An 18,013-nucleotide genomic window follows, 5' to 3' on the forward strand; every position below is an offset into this window, starting at 1 on the left:
GCTTTAACCTGACCCAGTGACAATGATAAATGACTTTTATTAAATCAATAGATCAATTCAGAGCCGATAAGTCCAGACATCCAGAGGGCGATCAAAGCAATATACTACCACAGGGAACCCAATCAGCTCCGTGAGACGGAAACTTACAAGCACACCCGGAGAGCCCATGAAGGAGCAGAAAGTGAAAAACGACATTGTTTGCCTTTCTCTGTTTATCTGCTCAATTTCAAAGGAACATAGAAACAGGCCATATTTTGCCATCACGTATGTTGCATCGGAGCTTCTGTCTGCCGCAGGGCCCTGTGGACAGACACTGGCTGTTACATTACTTTTCACCAGCAACGGCCCCTGCATTTTGTGTCACCCGTAGGGTGTCCTCCTTTGGTGGTTGGTATTGTCAGCATCTCACGAATGAGGAAGTCAAATGAGAAAGTCGAGAAAGTGAGGGGGCGCCTGGGTGGCTCAGTCGTTAAGCTCGGCTCAGGTCATGATGCCAGGGTCCTGGGATCGAGCCCCACGTCGGGCTCTCTGCTCGGGCGGGAGGCCTGCTTCTCCCTCTCCCGCTCCCCCTGCTTGTGTTCCCTCTCTCGCTGTGTGTCTCTTTCTGTCAAATGAATCATAAAATCTTTAAAAAAGAAAAAAAAAAGAAAGTCGAGAAAGTGGGGGCTCCTGGCGGGGTGGGGAGGCCATGCCGGAGGTGGGAGGGAGAGTGGCCCAGTACGGGAGGCCGTGCGGAGCACGGATTCCTAACCACTGCAAGGGCCAGAGCTGGCGCAGGCTCTAGTTCCTGCCGGGACCCAGTGCGGGTCGGGTCTGTGGCAGGGCAGTGGCCCTCCTCGGCCACCTCCTCTGCTCCCCGCAGAGGCTGGCGGTGGCACCTCCCCGGAGCTGGTGACTGATTCTCTACACACGCCGTCTCACAAGCAAACACACCTACTTACGCTCTCACGCGCAGACACCCGCTCATGCACACAAATCCCGACACACCACTCACACGTACACGGTCTCTCTCACACACACGGGACACCAGGGCCACCCCGACAGCACCTCAGCGAAGGCTGGGGTGGCTTTAACCCTGTCTTCCCCTCCCCCAATCCTGGCCTGCGTCGTAGGCTCAGGTCGCAGGCGGAAGATTGAGAAATATGTCCTGTTTTCACAGGAACGCTCCGAAGGAAAGAGAACGGCAGGAGCGGGCGTCCGGTGGCCACACTGAAGGAAGGCAAGTGGCAGCTCCTGAGAGCGGCCCCCCTGGGCACCGCAGAGAAACGGACAGGCGCCGCGCTTGGGCCGCGCTCGCTGAGCGCCGCGACCGCGCGGTGGTCGGGAAGGAAGGGGAGACCCTGGGAGAGTTTTCTGTCGAGCCTGCGAGTGGAGAAGAGGAGGTTTTGAAGTGGGGGCTGGGCTTTCCGAGTACAAACTGCGCTCGGGAAACTTAAAAGCTGTTCTGATCGCCTTACAGAGGGCAGATCGGGGAGCAGGTGGATACACTGCGTCTTAGGCTTCCTCAGCAAGAGGGGCCTCACGGATCTGTGTTTGCACCGTTAGTTCAGCCGACGTGGGTAAGTCTTGGGCTGGGGGATTAGACCTCGAGCCCGCGGTGCTGGACAGGCCCCCTCACGGTGGGAGCAGGGGGGTCCCGCCAGAGGTGGGCCTGCGCTGCCGACGGTTCCCCGTGTGAAGAGAAACGAGCGAAGCCGACCGGCCCTGTGTTTTCTTGGACACTCGTCGCGTTCAGACAACACGTTACTAAGTTACAAATACAGGGGAAAGAGTTGTTCAAATACCACTTTACCAAACTCCATGTCCATAAGAAAATAAATTCTTAAAGGACGCAGAGTCTGAACCCAAAAAGGCTTACGTTCAAATAAAGTCCAGAAAACAAGACTTACAGAAACAGGAGGATATATATATTCTTTATAGCTGCTCATAAATGTCAAGGAGTCACCGAAATTGCTGGAGCGACTTGGAGTCCTGGAGGAATTCGATTCAAAAGCTCCTTGAAGGGGTGTGGGAGGTGTGGGAGGAATGTGGGTTGGTGTCCAGGAGGGAGGCAGGCACGCCAAGGACATACTGCCCGGGACAAGCTGGGAGGACAGAGTGGCGGAGCCCCAAGGAAGGGACAGATCTGGGGCGCGACGCACAAGAGCTAGGTCACACTTTCGTTTGGATATTAGGGAGGAGGGAACACCTGGGGGGGGCTGTGAAGATCATAATTAAGAGTCGTAGGTTTCACTTGAAAGGACCCGGGAAACACTGAGCTTCCAAGAAAAATGGCCCCTTAGCCGGGAAAGTTCTGTGGATGCAGAATAGGGAGGCTGGAGGGGCCTGTTGACAGAGGTTCCGGGGATTGTGCGCGGGAGACGGGGCGAGGTGGTGGAAAGCAGCGACACTCCCGGGGCAGAGATGGGCTGAATCTGGGAGACAGGGGAGAGAGAACTCACAGACAACCCAGAAGTTACTCACGACCAGGGTGATAGGAATGTGATTGTGGAGAAACAAGGAAAGGTTATAGCATGAGCGGAAATTAATGAGGATCTTGCATCTAGATACGGCTAGCTTTAGATACTGGTGGATTCCCAAGTACAGATTTCCTACCAAAAGAAGGAGAAGGAGGAAGAAGAAGTAAAGCAGGAGGAGAAGAAAAAGTAGGAGAAGAAGGAGAACAGCTGGATTTGATCTGATGAGCACAGTGGAAAACAACAGCCTTAGAAGGGCAAGTTTCTGGAACTAGGTAGACCCACATACTCTTGTAGAAAAGACACTGGGGCTAAAGACCCAGCATCAACAACCAGGAGAAGTACCCCTGGAGGCCACCAGCCCCTGCAGAGGGAGACTCAGTGGAATGATTTATTGGACTGATACTGGCTGGCAGGGGTCGCTGTAGAATATCACAGATTTCTTGCTCTTGTCAATTGAACATTATTTTTAAACCTATGGATTTTCCCTTCTTTTATGTTTTAGTAATTTGGGGGGGGGATAATTTTCGATATGCAGAAAAGTTGCAAAGATAGAATCTTTTGTTGTCACGATTCCTTAGTCTCTTCTGCTTTGGGACCGTTCCCAGTCTAGTTTCGGGTGGCATGATGGTTTTGAGGACTACTGACCAGCTATGTTGTAGAATGTCCCTCAATTTTTGTTTCGTTCTGATTTCTTTCTCGTGAATAGATTGCAGTTGCTGGGTTCTGAGGGGAGGGAGGACCACAGAGATACAAGGTCATCTCATCCTATCTTATCAGATGCACACTGTCTACATGACATCAATGACGTCATCAACCGTGGTCACCTGACCAAGGCCGTGGTTAACAGATTTGTCCAGTAGATAGTTACTTTCCCCCTCTCCCAGGCTCTATTCATATTCTACTCGGAAGCAGGTCACCAAGTCCAGCCATACTCGAGGGCAGAGGGTTAAGGTGGAGGAGTACCTATGTAAATTATTTGGAGTTCTTCTATAAGGAATTATTTGTCCCTTGGCTCCCATTTAGGTACTTATTCAGGCATTTGTTTATGTCAACATGGACTCATATAGATTTATTTTAGACTTTGAGCCTTAACACAGTGCTACGTTATTTCCTTTTTTGCTCCAATCATTACAGCTTCGGCCGCTGAGAGCTTCTTTGGGTTGGCTCTTGAGTCCCTTCGATATCCCTCCATCGTTATGTTATCTGAACACGTCTTCACTTTCTGCTACGATGAGATGCTCCAGGCTCATCATGTGTTTTTCCTGATCCAGTCTCAGAATGAGCCATTTCTCCAAGAGGCCCTGGTTCCCTTTATTGGAAGAGTTGCCTTTAGAAACCAAGATCTGGGCCCTGGGTGTGTTTGATGCTACTGGAATGTCTCCGTTTCTGGGCCCATTCAGTGGACAGAGCTGGGAAATATGTGTTTGCATGCGAATTCATGTACACATGTATCGGTGGTTATTTTTATCTGCCTCTCTCTTAAGCTAACTGATGTCCTGGACTCTTACCTAGTGGCTTTCTCCCCTTGCGTATCCTTAACTTCCTTCTTTCTGCCACCATCCACCATCCATTTACTCATTTGCTTGACCCCAGTGCACATGCAAAGCTGTTTCAGGACTCCATATTTTTATCTATGCCTTTGAAGCACAAAATACTCATGTATTAATACTCGCAGTAAAATCTTGGGGGAAATGTAAAGGCACATGAAAGAATTGGGACTTATAAAAATATCAACCAGCTAGAATAAGGAATCCTAGTAAAAATATGAATTTCCAGTACACACGAGAGTTTGAAAATAAATAAGTGACGTAAGTAGAGACTAACAGAGAACAGGCTCACCAGCAATTCACATGAGAGGGGAAAGGAGAGGACATATTTGGCTGACCACAAGCTTGGGATGTGGCCGTGCTGGGAAACAAGACCGATGGAGAGAGTCTGCACTGGTGAAAATAGAATATGGTCGTCAAGGCAGGAAAATGTCCCCCAGTCTATGTACAGGTCAGACACCATGTCTGCAGATGCATTTATATCCATCCCTTAAAACAGGGCATGGGAGGGGGAGCAGAATCATGCAAGAGGGATAAGATCACACTCTTAAAATACTAGCAGGGATTAGATGTACCATGTGCCACTCCAGACAGAAGAACTAAGAACTAGGAGTCTGAAGATCATGCCCTAACCAATGGGGCTGCACAAGCATAGGGCAGGAGGCATAGGCCTCCCGACTCGGGGGCTACAAACAGCACAGTCCAGATCCAGGACCCTGGAGGGAATTGCTCGAGGTCACGCCCTAGAGAAAGCTTTAAGGAAAAGCTGGAAGGACGGTCCCACTGGGTTGTTAATGACAAAGCTTCAGTGAAAAGTGCAAATAGGATGAGGAACCAAACCGCGGGAGGTCAGGGGACCAGGAGAGCTGTGATCAAGGAGCAGGAGGGGGATGGGCCGGGGAGACCCCCAAAGACCAGCTCCCACCTTTCCTTAGGCCCCAGGGCACTGCGGGCTTACCAGCCAATTCCCTCTGAAGGGCGCAGAGCAAAATGGACCCGGTGAAGGCAGCAAAGGGAAGGCAGAATCTGTTTGAGTAGAAGGAAAACTTTTGAACAATAAGAGTTGTCCAAAAATAAAACATAATCCCTAATCAAGAGAAGGTTTCAAACAGGCGGGCAGGCCACATTAGTGGGGTGGCCACCGATGACAAAGTAACACTGATATGCCGTGATTGTAGGGGACAGGCAAATGCCGGGAAGAGAGACCTGGGGTTCAGAGGTCCCTAAGGAAGTAAAGAGTGCTAATCAGAGATTTGCGATCCCCGGGAAGAAGGAGCCCGTGGGCGTGCCACAGAGCCCTGGAAATTGACATGACACTAGAAATTGCTTTTATTCTTTCTTTTATACATACATTTTTAATTAAAAAAAAAGATAATCTTAAAATTGAGCCAGGAGGCCAGGATGCCAATCCTGACTCAGGTACACACTGTCTAGAGGACCCCGGGTGAGTTACTTGGCTGCTCTGAATCTCGATTTTTCCATCCACAAAAGGAAGGGAGTGGACCAGGAGATTTCTCAGGCCTCATCCAGCTCTACATTTTCTAAGAAGAGATCCCATTATTTAAAATGAGACTACCTAAACTGTTTCCTCCCTAGGATGTAATAGGGCCCCCTTTCCAAGCCTCGGTATAGTTTCTTTAACATCTTTGTTAGCAGAAGGAAAATGGATTGCAAAACACGAGCATCTGACTTCCCACCAGGGACGCAGTTCAAATAGTGGTGAGGAGGAAAACTATGAGTGGATTCAAAGCTTACAAATAAAGGAGCCAAAAAAGTCAACTTAGATCTATAACAGTACTGCACAATGCGTGCCACAAAGCGACCACAACATGTGAGAGGTGAGGCTAGACACTATGTCTGTACGAGTTTAGAAAGGCATACAGCCCCACGGAGGCGAGTGCTATTTTGGTTTGCACATGGAAAGACATCCTGTCATGGGATATTATATTCTGTGTGGGCACCGCAGGGCTCAGGAACAAGGAGCACTCCTGAGGGATGAAAAGGAAGACGGGAAGCTGAGAATTAGCGAACGAGCCGAGAGGCAAGCGGGTTTAGCCCAGAGCCTGGCGCCTCAGAGGAACTCGGCAGATGTCGGCTGAATGAATAACTCAAAACTAACGGGAGAATGTGAGGGTGGGCAGATGAGAAAACGTTCAGTCTGTAAAATGTGGGAATAAATAAATGTACGTCCAGGGTGAGACTCACCCAGTCTGACACTGATAGACACCTACCTGCGTGTTTGCAAGCCGTTTGTGAAAGGTGTGAGGTCAACACCTGGACCAAGATTCTGAGCCAAACATTCAGATGAAAGTACCTACGTGCAGAACCACCAACAGGAAGTATGCACTTTCTGAAAGTTTCTGGAAGTTACCAGGGAACTGTGAAATTATTTTCCAAAAGGGTTAGGGCCAGCCCAGAGTACAGTGAAAATCCACGTGGTAGGAGTCTGGCCAGAGTCGTTTCCTTGGTCGTTCCTGTGTCTCTGGGGTCTCTAGCATTGGTTATTCTTGTGGCCCACCCACCCAGGTGTAGACGGGACAGATCTCACCTGACCCTCTGCCATTCTGGGGCTTGGGGAAGACTGTGTGAGTAATTTAAAATGAAAGAAAAAGCCTGGCTTTGGGACATTTTTGATCATTCTGTTTGTTAGCAAACTTCCCGAGTTTCTATGGTGGATGAAATAATGAACTGAGGGACGCCTGGGGGCTCAGTTGGTTAAGCGTCTGCCTTTGGCTCAGGTCATGATCTCAGGGTCCTGGATGGAGCCCTGTGTCAGGTTCCTTGCTCAGCAGGGAGTCTGCTTCTCCTTCTCCCTCTGCCCCACCCCCTGCTTGTGATCTCTCTCTCTCTAATGAATAAATAAATAAATCTTAAAAAAATGAATTGATAAGGAAGTTGAAAAAGAAAAAGCATGTCCTTTTGGAACTCAAATCACCACGTAGGAGGAAGAAAACAGTACAAACAGAAATTTTATTATAAAAATTGGCAGCTTTAATAAATCTTAAAATAATGAAACAATAAAACATTAGAAGAAAACAACAAAACAATAAAAGGATGTACAGAAATGCCTTGCAAATAAGAGAAATGGTTCTTGGGTGTTTGGGGATGACCAAGTGCAAACACGCAGAAGACTTCTTCCCTTCGGTGGGTCTTTAGAAGGCTGAGCATAGAGATGGGCCTTGGCTGGGCACCTTCCAGGAGCCAACATACCGCATCATCTCCTCTAGCCTGAATCATCCTGGGAACCAAGGTGAGGAGGAGACCACCAGCTCTGGATTTGAGGGAACCGAGCCTCCGACAAGTTGGCTTGCTTGTCCCGGTTCCCACAGCCCCTGCACGGAGCTCTGCACAGAGGAGCGGAGATTCAGTCCCAAATGGGCCTCAGGGTGCACACTCCTTGCACGGATCCCCATGGCTACATGACTGGCTAGTGACGGGTAGGACAGACAACAATATTGGAATGTGCAGGCTTTGGGTAACTACAGGCGAGAGCGCGGGGAGTCCAACTTTGGAAAGCTTTCCGGAGTTAGGTGGCAGAGGCAATGTTCCTCCCCGGTGGGGCGGTGGCGGGGAGCTCTGTGGCTGGGGTGTGCACTCACTGTCCGCTCACCCTGAAGTTGAAAGGGCTTGCCTCCAGCTTTCACACAACTATCTTTTACTGCAACTTCAACCTTAGGATTCAGCAAGATCAACCTTAGGATTCAGGGAAAGCCTAGGGTGACATCATGTAGGTGCTTCTGTCACGTCGCGAATCCATACGGAAGCGAGCTCGCCTCTCTCACCCTTGGATTGCACCTGCTTCCCTATCCAAAGATTTGGCCTGTAAATCAGACATGGGGGAAGAGCCCGGGAGCAAAGTTTTAAGAAAGCACTGCTTCTGTAAACCGTTTGTAAATGGCGTTTTCTTTGTTAATTTGGGACTAAAAATAGTCATCAGACCCCCATGGACTACTTGAGCAATATTTCCACCCACAGAGAAGGAAAAGCCAAGGCTGCTGGTGGGAGCGAAAGGTTTCCTCTCTCCAGCTCCCTTTTGTGTCCTTTGCCTTTTCACCTTTCCCCATGGAGAATGGGACTGCATGGGTAATTAATCCTGGAGATGAACATTTTATCCTCTCCAAGTGGGAATCTGCTACAAGCACAGGGTTGAACTGAAGTTAATTCTGAATGGGAATGTCATGTTTAAGAGCTTTTAAGGTTATGATAACACTATATAATATTTCTCCACCGAAATATCAAGTTCTAGAAGTAAGGAATGTGTCAAAATGCAATTCTTCGTTATCATGGTTCCCAGGATGATTCTCTACTTTGGGCTCTGGAGTCTGGGGGTCAGATCTGATTTCCAGTCTCTTGATTGTATGATGCAACATGACATGGCACAAGGCACTGAGCCTCTCGGGGCCTTAGTTCCAGCTCCAAAATCTAGAAATTCTGTGCCTGAACCTTCAGAAACCCAGCTTAGCATGTTTTAAATATGGAGTTCTGCATAAAACATGGACACAGGGCACTAACTATCTCATTAAATATCTGTCAAATGAATGAATGAATGAACGAATGAGTGCCAGTCAGGGCTCTGAAACCGTTTTCTTGAAAATTTTGAAAGAACAATCAAAGGCAAAGTTCAGCAACCAAAAGCTGGAGACTTTGATTTCTGTCACTGAACAAGTTGAAAAATCTTAATAAGAGACACTTGAACCTTTTAAGTATCATCTGCGGTAATAATGACCTCTCATGCATATTTATGCGCCTAGCTTTATAATAACCACTTGAAAGACTAGGGTTCTTTTCCCCCAAGGGAATGAAGCTATGTGAAGTGTGACAAAATATGCCAAGTTCAAAGGTCCAAATATGTAAAATACAAAAACGCTGGAATTTCTTCTACAAGCACAAAGCACCTTAGTGTTTATTGACTCAGGGAACATTTGGATACTCAAGTCCTCCTTGAAAGTCGCCAAATGCTTGCCTGCCCCCAGCATTCCTTCTGAGGAACCCCGGCCCGCCTCACTGAAGTGTGTACAGCTCAGCCTGGGTCCAGACAGGTAACATTTGGAGACGGAGGAAACTGTTGGCTGTTGGGTGTTTCACAAAGAATTCCAAGCAGGCTCCAACGGCCAGAACTGCTCTGCAAAAAACCTTTCTGCTAACGTTATTCAGTGTCATTCATTACCCTCCCAAAGTAAAATCATATGACCCCATTTCCTCAGTAAGTTAATTATTTCATTTCTTTGTATGAGGCAAAACACTACTTTTATTGTTAATTAATATGCTAAAATTAGGTTATGCCATTCTGGACATGTGAAATTGAATTTAGTACTTTCAAATATATTTTTTAAAAGCCGGTTAAAAATAAATGCCTTCAACGTCTTTTTCTTTTTCCAACAGCATAAATTTCCTTCCTATGAAATTTCATTTCTTCCTGCTGTTATAAATGACTGAAAGCCACTTATTTTCCAAAGGGAAGGAGGAATAATAATAATGAGACATTCAGTGAGCATTTCAAAATTCAGATATTTAATAATTGAGCAAACTGAAAAGAAAAGAAAAAAAGATACCCCCACAAAAGAGAGATGACCATCCATGGGTTTCAGGAACAAAATAATTTAATAGAAAAATGAGAGGAATTCTTTATTTGTGGACTGATTTCAGGCACTTAACGGGCTTCTTTTTCTTTTCCCATTGATCAATGTGAAGAGATCATAGGAGATTTAGAAATTTCCATTTTTTGAAGAGAAGCAGAAATCACACATCCATCCTAGAGACGGCAGGGAAGCTTCCTCGGACGGTGGGATACGAAATGGCTCAGTTCTTCTGCTCTAATGAAATTCCCCCTGATACATCTGCCATAGTGCACTGTTAATTACTTTTCTATTTATTTAGTAGACCTACAAGTGGAAAGCAATCTATTGCCAGGGAATTGTTTGACTCCTATGCTAAGTAGACGGCATTCCGATCCGCTGAGGTTGATAGCAGCCCGAGCCCAACTTTTATCTCATTGCCATGTCAAATTAGCACCCAGGAGGCCCTAGATACACGGAGGGGTTTTTCCCTTCTCTGCAAAAGGTTAATAGTTCTTAGACGTCAATAAACTGATGCTGGTCATTCTCTGCTGGGCCCTGCTTCTCTATCCCTGAAAGTGACAGGAGAGATTAAATGTAGGGTTTCCAAGGCGGGGAGGGGGTCTTTATGCTAAGGATCTAACTGTGAAAGTACACAGGTACCTCTCAACCGATGCGGTAAAAAACCCTTTGAAAAGCATGCTGTGTCTCCTAGAGGTGAACGGAAGAGTGAGGTCACGTCCACACAACAGCGAAGCTTACAAGTCCACGATACGGCTTTAACCCTTTGCGCCAGGTTCCCCCGCGAGCACACGTGGGAGTGATGGCCGCGTTACTGTGAGCTTGCTCTTCCTTCCTCATCCCGGGGTCATCTGGGGGTCAGTTAAGAGGAAAACTGAGTCAGAGATAAGCCTTATCTTTGCAATCCACTTTGGGTCTCCCAGGGGCTGGGGAAGAAGCCGATGCCGTGGGTGTCCGGCTACCGGGCAGTTATTTAAGGCAAAGAGAGAGGAGCCCAAACCTGAGGAGGGAAGAGCAGTCCAGGCTTTCCTCAGACGACAGTGCAAGGTCCCTCACCTTCAAGAGGAGAAAAATGGCCCTCTCTCTGATTCAGTCTCCCCTCATTCTGTGCTCTGGCTGGGTTTGGTGGTGGTGTTTTGTTTTGTTTCGTCGGTTTTGGTTTTGGTTTTTTGTCTCCCTCCCTCCCTCCCTGCCTTCCTTTTCCTTCAGTAAGACTGCCAGTCACATGGTCTCTTTCTGGAACCTGAAATAAGGCAAAGAGGAGAGGCACGGACAAGAAGGGCAGTAGTAAGATAAGCTAGCAATTCAAATTCGGCTTCCCATTTCCATCTTTTAGTGCGACTTCCTTTATTCAAGTCACCACTGAGCGGCTGGGCCCTGCTTGCTGCAAGTTCTGTCTGGGATCAGAAGGAAGTTGCAACTCTGAGCACGCTCCCGGAGACCCAAACCAGGGCCTGGCTGCTCCTGTCCCGGTCCAGCCCGGGCCCCCTTGGTCCCATCCCTGGCAGGTCAGCTGTCCTGCCTCTGAGCCCGGATCCAGCCCCTCCCCAATCCGATCCCCTCATCCAAGGCCTTTGTTTCCTTTGACCTTCAGCTCTGTCCAGAAGCATTTCCTGACTCTCCGGGGTCCACACTAGCGGCACCCTGGCTCCGAGTTCGTTGGCACTTAGCAAGACGGGCCCTACCGTCCTTTGCAGCTCATATTTGCTTTGAAAGTAGGATTCCCATGTCCTGCCCGAGGGGGTCCTTCTGCAGGTCCTGCTACAACATTCTGTGACCCCCAGAAAGGGAACAAGTAGCCCCAGGCATCCTTCTGACTTGGACACAAACTGGAAGCCTCCTCTGTGAACCCGCTTCCCTTTCCTGCTCCTTCCTTCCTTGTTGGGACCCCCAGTTCTTGCTGCTGCTTGCAGCCCAGGCTTTGCTGCCCACTGCCGAGCTGGATCTGGTCCCCTGGGCTCTGCAGCCGTCTATTTGTCACAGTGTCCAGTCAAGCCTCTAGGAAAAAGAGCACTGTGGACCCTCCCAGAGCACCTTCTCCCAGGCAGACCCCTCTCCCCGGCTCTTCCTCTCCTCCCCACCTTGACCCGTCCACGAATGCATTCGCCATCTCGCTATAGGGGTGGTACTTTTGTGAAAGCTGGGATCAGATGCTCTCTCTTTTCTTCTCGAGGTGGGAGAGTCAATTATGCATCAGAGTCTATTAATCTTATAAACAGTTATGGAGCTGAAGAGGCTGAATCGAACAGCTGAGGTTTTAAAGAAGTTGGAGTACCGGAGCCATTATTATAATTAAGTTCCGTGATGTATAATCATGTCTCTGGGTGACCAGGCACAATTCTTTAAGTCCGAGAAATTGTAAATTAAGTGCAAGGTTTCTTTTTTTAAATGTATACAGAGCAGCCTCCCAAAAGGTTGTGCTCATGACCAACAGCCCCTGGGCCCCTGTCTGGGGAAGGCACCTACCCCCAGCCCGACTGGCCCGTTGTCTTCGACGCTGTCATCCCCAAGCTGGTAGACCCTGCCGGCTAGCGAGGCACCTCTGCTCCTTCCGGAGACTGGGCGGGGGCTAGCCAGGATGAGGAAGAGGAATACGCTGTGCTCCTTTTCTATTAAGACCTGTTTGGTTGTCTGTCTCTTAAATTTGGTTCAGTGGCATAAAAAAGGGAATTTATCTTCCTCCACAGATGCAACAAACAGATGCTGGGACCAGAGATCTTGCACAGTCAATAAAAGATAAGTCATACAATCTATAAAACTGCTGAAAGAAATCAGAATTTCAGCAAATTCTAGTTTCTTTTTTTTTTCCAGGCTGCTCCTTTTGATCAACTATGGGAGAGGGGGGAAAAGCCAGTCGTGCATAAATTCCATCTGTGATTATAGCATGGTACAGACGTGGCCGGGAGAGGAATAGGGGGTAGAGCGATCATTGAGCTGCGATATTGACACAGTAGACTGGAGAATGATGCCAGTGATAAAGACAAAGCTGTCATAATCAATTAGCATTTAACTTTTTGTAAAGATCTTGGAGGCGTTGGGTTCTTTAGATTTTAATGTGCATCTTCAAAGTAATTTTGTAAGCTATTTAAATGATGCTCCCTGTTTACAACTCTACATAATTTGATTATACAAACCATCCTCCAATCCTTGGATATGCAAATGCAGCATCAAAATGATTTTTTCCATATTTTGATAGAATTTGATGTTCATTGCAATGATAAGATGTGACACAGATCACAGCAGGGCTTCAGTAACCCATTTATCGGGTACACTGAGGCTGGTCAGATTTTAAATGATGGCGTTTTGAGAATCATCCTTCACAATAAAAATCTGGAAACCAAAGACAGGGCAGTGATTGGTGTTTGGAATCAAAATGCCTTGGATCTAATCCCAGGGCCACCAGGATGCTGAATCTGCAAATTAAACTCTCAGATCCTCACTCTTCCCACCTGTAGAATGGGACTAATAAGACATAGCTGACAGAAATGTTATGAAGGTCAGCAGTTAGAGTGAAAATACCCGGCAGAACCTGGAGAGGACCCTCAGGTGGTGGCCATCCCTGTTCTACTACTAAAACTATGACCATTACTAACATCTGGGCTATTCCTTTGGCAAAGTTATTCTTCAAGCAGGTATCAAGTGATGTAGTGATGCTGAGATTATGCCAATGGCCGAGCTTCATAGTGTTCTTAGAGGAGAGGGTATTTGGGATGTGTCTTTGAGGGGTCACCACCAGAACGTACCAGCCTGGAATGACAGATTGTGCATTCACTCAACACTTCCTCAACTCCTTCCGTGGATGAGATACTGTGCTGAGGGCGGAGAATTTAAGAATACAGATTTGGAGGGATCATCATTGACCTCTAGGAATTCACAGTCTAATAAACTCCTCGAGGTCGAGAAACTCCAAGAGGTCGAGGGGTAGGGAAGACAGACAATTTCACAGCCATGGAATAAGCACCAAATGGGGGTGCGCATTTGTAAGGTCCGATAACGAGCAAGAGGGAAAGAACTTGCTTAGGACAGGTCCAGAAGGCTTCGCGGTGGACCTGAGGTCTGGGTTGAGGCATGAGAGAGGAGTAGGTTTGCCGACAGACAAGTGTCATGAAGCCTATTCTCGTGGAGCAGTGGTTATGGACTGGGTGTGATTTTGCTCCCCAGGGGCCATTTGGCAAGATCTCGAGACGTTTTTGATGGTCATGACGTGGGGGTGTTGCGTCCTCCAGCGGGTAGGGCCAGCTGAGGATGCTGCTGTGCTGTATGAGACAGTCCCCCTCGACAGAGAATTATCCAGCCCCAAATGTCAGTAGTGCCCAAGCTGAGACTCGCTGGGCTGGGGCGCCAGGAGGGAGAGTACATGGGGGCAGGAAGTCACACAGTGTGTCTGGGAAATTCTAGCTGATTCGGGATGGCCTCGTGCCCTTACAGGAGAGGGAAAGGAGTCTGGAGGCAGTCAGCCTGTTTCTGTGCTCCTTGTACTTCCCCTATAGCAGCCCTAGTGTTAGAGGAGAACTCACTCGGTCCACCCTGGCGGGAAGCAATGGCCGGAAAGAGCCAAAGCTCCTGTAGTATCTTCAATTTTCCTTCTCTTCATAAGTAAAATAAAAAAAGTAATGATAAGGTGTTTTTCCCCTACAAGTTTAAAGTCAGTACTTTAGGTAGACCAGCACGTGTGTGTCTGGACGGGATGCTTGAATGAGCCGGGATGGGCCTGAAGAATTTTGAACAAGGGGATGACAGGAGCCGATGTGTGGGTTTGAGTCCTCTGTCACACAAGGCTGCGTAAGAGTGGGTCAGTTCAGCAGTGCTGACAAAACCTACCTCCCCAGAGGACTGATTCCTGATCTGGTGCCATTGAGATCCAAGGTCACAGCTGATTTCGAAACATCTGCCAGGAGCAGTGAGATGAGAGGAGCAGGCTCCATTTGTAGAAGGAAGACCAGAGGCTTCTAAAGGCTCTGGATCGGCCATCAGAAGCTGTGTGACCTGAAGAAAATCATGTCACCTCTCTGATCTCAGGTGACAAGAGTTAGCTGGTTGAGAAGAGCTGGTAGGCTCCCAGCCTCACACTCCACACCGCCGGGAGTAGGGGAAGCCCTTCTGCAAGGTGCTCACACGGTGGCGTGTTCTGGGAAGTCAGCTGCGTTTGGCCGGGTCCTGCATACCCAACACGGCACAGTTTTGGGTTTGGGGGAGGCCTGGTGGAAATTTAGCAGCAGTGAGTTTAATTTTCCACTTTCATAACTACATTCCTTCGAGTCTTGAGAATTCTTTGGCCTTCAAGAGTTCCTTATTGTTATATAAATCTCCCGAATCCCTATCAGCTGACCTCTTAGGCATCAGAGAACCCTTCAGTGCAGATTAGGGAGAATGAACTTGGGAGGAGAGGAGAGAGAGGCCCGCGTGTGGTACAAGAGCATAAAGACTGTTAACCTTCTCTCAGACATATTTACTCACCTGTTCATTTAGGTAAAGCTCTTTCTCTCTGGGTCACAAAGCTCTTGCAAAAATAGAAATGGATTGTTTCTATCTGCCCAAAGGGCCAAAGATGAACAAAAGGCACATACAGTGAAAGAGGAGGGGGATGGGGCCAAGTATACCTTTGTCCCTGGTGGCCACAGGGCTCTGAAACGTCTTCCCGGACATCCCCACGGTAGACCTGAGTCAGTCCTTAATGCCTCCCATCCCTGTCCTCATCTGTGAACTAAGAAGTTGAAGTAGATGGCCCTGCACCCGCTTCGGCTCTAAACTCATATGATTGTGAGGGTTGAGCCCGTGGCTCCGTGCTGGCTCCACGGTAAAAACTAGGGAATGTAACTCTGGTTATAAGCAAACTTCCAATGAGGCGGGTGATGGGAAACTAAGGGCTGTTCTGTGGGCATCTCTGGGTTGACAGGGTGGCTACTGCTCAATAAGTAAATGATAAGGAAAAAGAATGGCTCCAAACTGAAAGTTGCCCCATTGAAGGGAGGCAACCAGAAAGCCATGGGTAGGAGTGGGCAGCGGGATCCCAAGAGGAGGAGGAGAGAGCCCAGGCAGGGGAATGTGAGCCCTGCAGGTGTCCCTTGGACCTCAGTCACCAAATCCCGGTGTGGTTTGGAAAGACAACTCAGAATTTGGGGAGTGCCCCCCTTGACTCACAAGAACTTGTAAAATACATTCTTCCTTTTTCATCCTCGTTTTACTGGAGTTATTCAAGTAGGAACGACATAGTCATATCGCAGGGTGATTTTCAAAGGCGGTCCACGTGACCTGAGTATGTGGCTTTGGGGACGCTTGTATGTGGACAAGCTCCTCCAGCATCACCCCCTGCCCCCCGGCCCCTTCTTCCATTGATCTGTCCATTGGTTTGTCCTGCATCCCCCACCACTAGAGTCACCCCTGATGGAGGATCCAGCATGACCCCACTCATGCACAGGAAGCTAGAGTCCTCTGTTGGTCAGTAAGCTGGATCGGGAGGGAGACAGAGGTGCGGGTGAGGCAGGCCCAGGCCGATGGCAGAACCTGCCTCCAAGGCTGGGCTCCAACTGAACTGATGCCTTGGAAGCATTCTGGAGGTCAGAGGCATGTTGGCAGACTTGTTGTCATTTTTGAGCATTAAAAACATAAATTTGTTGTATATGAAATATTCATAAATTGGCCCAATTGCACATTTTTATTGACTGATGCAGAGAAATAGGTGTCTCAGCAATACAAGTCATGGATACCATAAAAAAGATATTTTTTTTTTGAGAATCGTCTTTGCTGAGATGCCAGACTGCATCTCATCTCCAAGGCTGTACCTCCACCCGCTCCTGACAACAAAGCCCACGGAGGCCCCATGGCAGACCCCAGCTCACTCGGGCTCCTGGGCCACAGCTGGGCTTGCTCCATGGGGTGGGGGTACCCAGTATTAGATCCCCTCTCGGAGCCAGGAGGCCGAGTGTTGAGTCGGGGCCCCCGGCCAGCGCATCTGACTGGAGTCTGGTGCCCTTGTGTTCGGCATCCCAGGCAGCCGGGCTGGTGTGGTGTCTCACCAGAGCCAGAGTGCCATGACTCTGTGCTGGTGCCAAGCAGTGTCCTAATGCCCTCAACAGCCCTGTAAGGACTCACCACCATTGCCCCATTTTCAGATGAGGACATGGAGGTGCTGGGTGGGTGAGAAACTTGCTGAGCCAGCAGTGGCAGGTGCCAAGTTCCAAACTCAGGCAGTCTTGCCCTGGAGTCCACATCCTGAACCACTGTGCCGGCCATTCCCCATGTGGTCTGGGACTGAGCGGGACTCCAGGGCCCTTTCAGAGGATCTGCAAGGTCAGAACTAATTTCATAACAACACTAAGATGCTATTGACCTTCACCCCTCTTTCTCTCAGAAGAATGCAGTAGAGGTGTCTGGTGGCCGCCCCAGGTGTGGTGGCATCATCGTCCCGACAACTAAGGGCACGCATACTTGTGTTCTTGTGTCTTACAAAGTCTTGGCTTTAATTTCTAATAGGTCATTGTTGATAGATACAGGCCACTTAGCTCTTTGTCTCTTATCTTTATGTCTCTTTGGATTTCTCTATATGTTGAGTGTAAAGAGGTCCTTAGACAAAACGGTTTGGGATGTGCTGCTCTGGACCAGGCACCCCCAGCTGGCTTCTTTGCTCCTGTTCTCTGGTCCCACCCTAGCCCTGTCCAGCCCTGAGGCCACCCCCAAGGCCACCGCCGCCCACCCAGACCCCAGCTGGCGTGACTTCTCCAACTCACAGCTGCCATGCCTGTACCATGGCTGATCATCCTCACACGTGATTGGAGCCAAATTCTCCTTTGCGTATCTGCAACATGAAAGTGGAGAGAGCCGGGCATTAGCAGAGCAGTATGTGTCCGTGATGGGGTTCTGCAAAATGGCAGAGACGGCATCTGCTCTGGATGCTGTGTTGGCTCCAGAAGTGGATCATTGGTTCTTGTGTTAATTATCTGAGCCACCCCAGTAACTGTTGAATATCTTTTTCATCACTTAAGGTTGTTTGAATAAACAGAAGCTGAACTAACAGGAAAAATGTTAACATACCCTTCTTGGATTCTCCACTTCTTCTGCTTATCATGATCTACTACTTTACCTTCGGGCCCCGTCAACTAGCAAATTGCTTGTCTCCTCCTGAAGCTACCTGGGTCTTGCTCCCTGCGGATCGCCCTCCCGCCCCCGGCCAGTGTCAGGTGGCTTTGTCTCCGTGTCTCTGCGCCTGTCCCATAGCTCCTCAAGGGAGACACTGTCCCTCAAGCTTCGGTGTTAAGATGGGACAAACAAAACCTGTAGTTGGATTGGTCCAGACACCCTTCAGAATATCTTATTTTTTGGGCTCAGACCCCACGGAAAAACCTGGGTGCCTCTCTCCCCTGAGCAGCCAGACTGGTTGGCACAAAATACTCCTTTATTAATAAGCTGGCCATTATGTAGCATGAGAAAGTTT

At 48.7% G+C, this 18,013-nt stretch overlaps 1 protein-coding gene and 1 long non-coding RNA gene across 3 annotated transcripts in view; one reads left to right on the top strand and one right to left on the bottom strand.

The window, feature by feature from the left end:
• The window catches only part of PACRG (parkin coregulated), a 582,662-nt gene that overhangs the window by 547,742 nt on the left and 16,907 nt on the right, over positions 1-18,013 (top strand). The window lies entirely within an intron of this gene.
• Positions 9,613-10,786, bottom strand: LOC112819644 (uncharacterized). Of its 2 annotated transcripts, XR_003206931.2 has the most exons (3): positions 10,583-10,755; positions 10,225-10,433; positions 9,613-10,133 (listed from the first exon to the last, which is right to left on the bottom strand). It is a non-coding gene; the product is annotated as an uncharacterized lncRNA (long non-coding RNA). The 2 variants fall into 2 exon arrangements; XR_003206930.2 differs by having other exon boundaries at positions 9,613-10,433; positions 10,583-10,786.

Source organism: Callorhinus ursinus, unplaced genomic scaffold (genome assembly GCF_003265705.2).
Source record: "Callorhinus ursinus isolate GAN/ISIS: 27379988/994484 unplaced genomic scaffold, GSC_fseal_2.0 scaffold6, whole genome shotgun sequence".
NCBI lineage: Eukaryota > Metazoa > Chordata > Mammalia > Carnivora > Otariidae > Callorhinus > Callorhinus ursinus.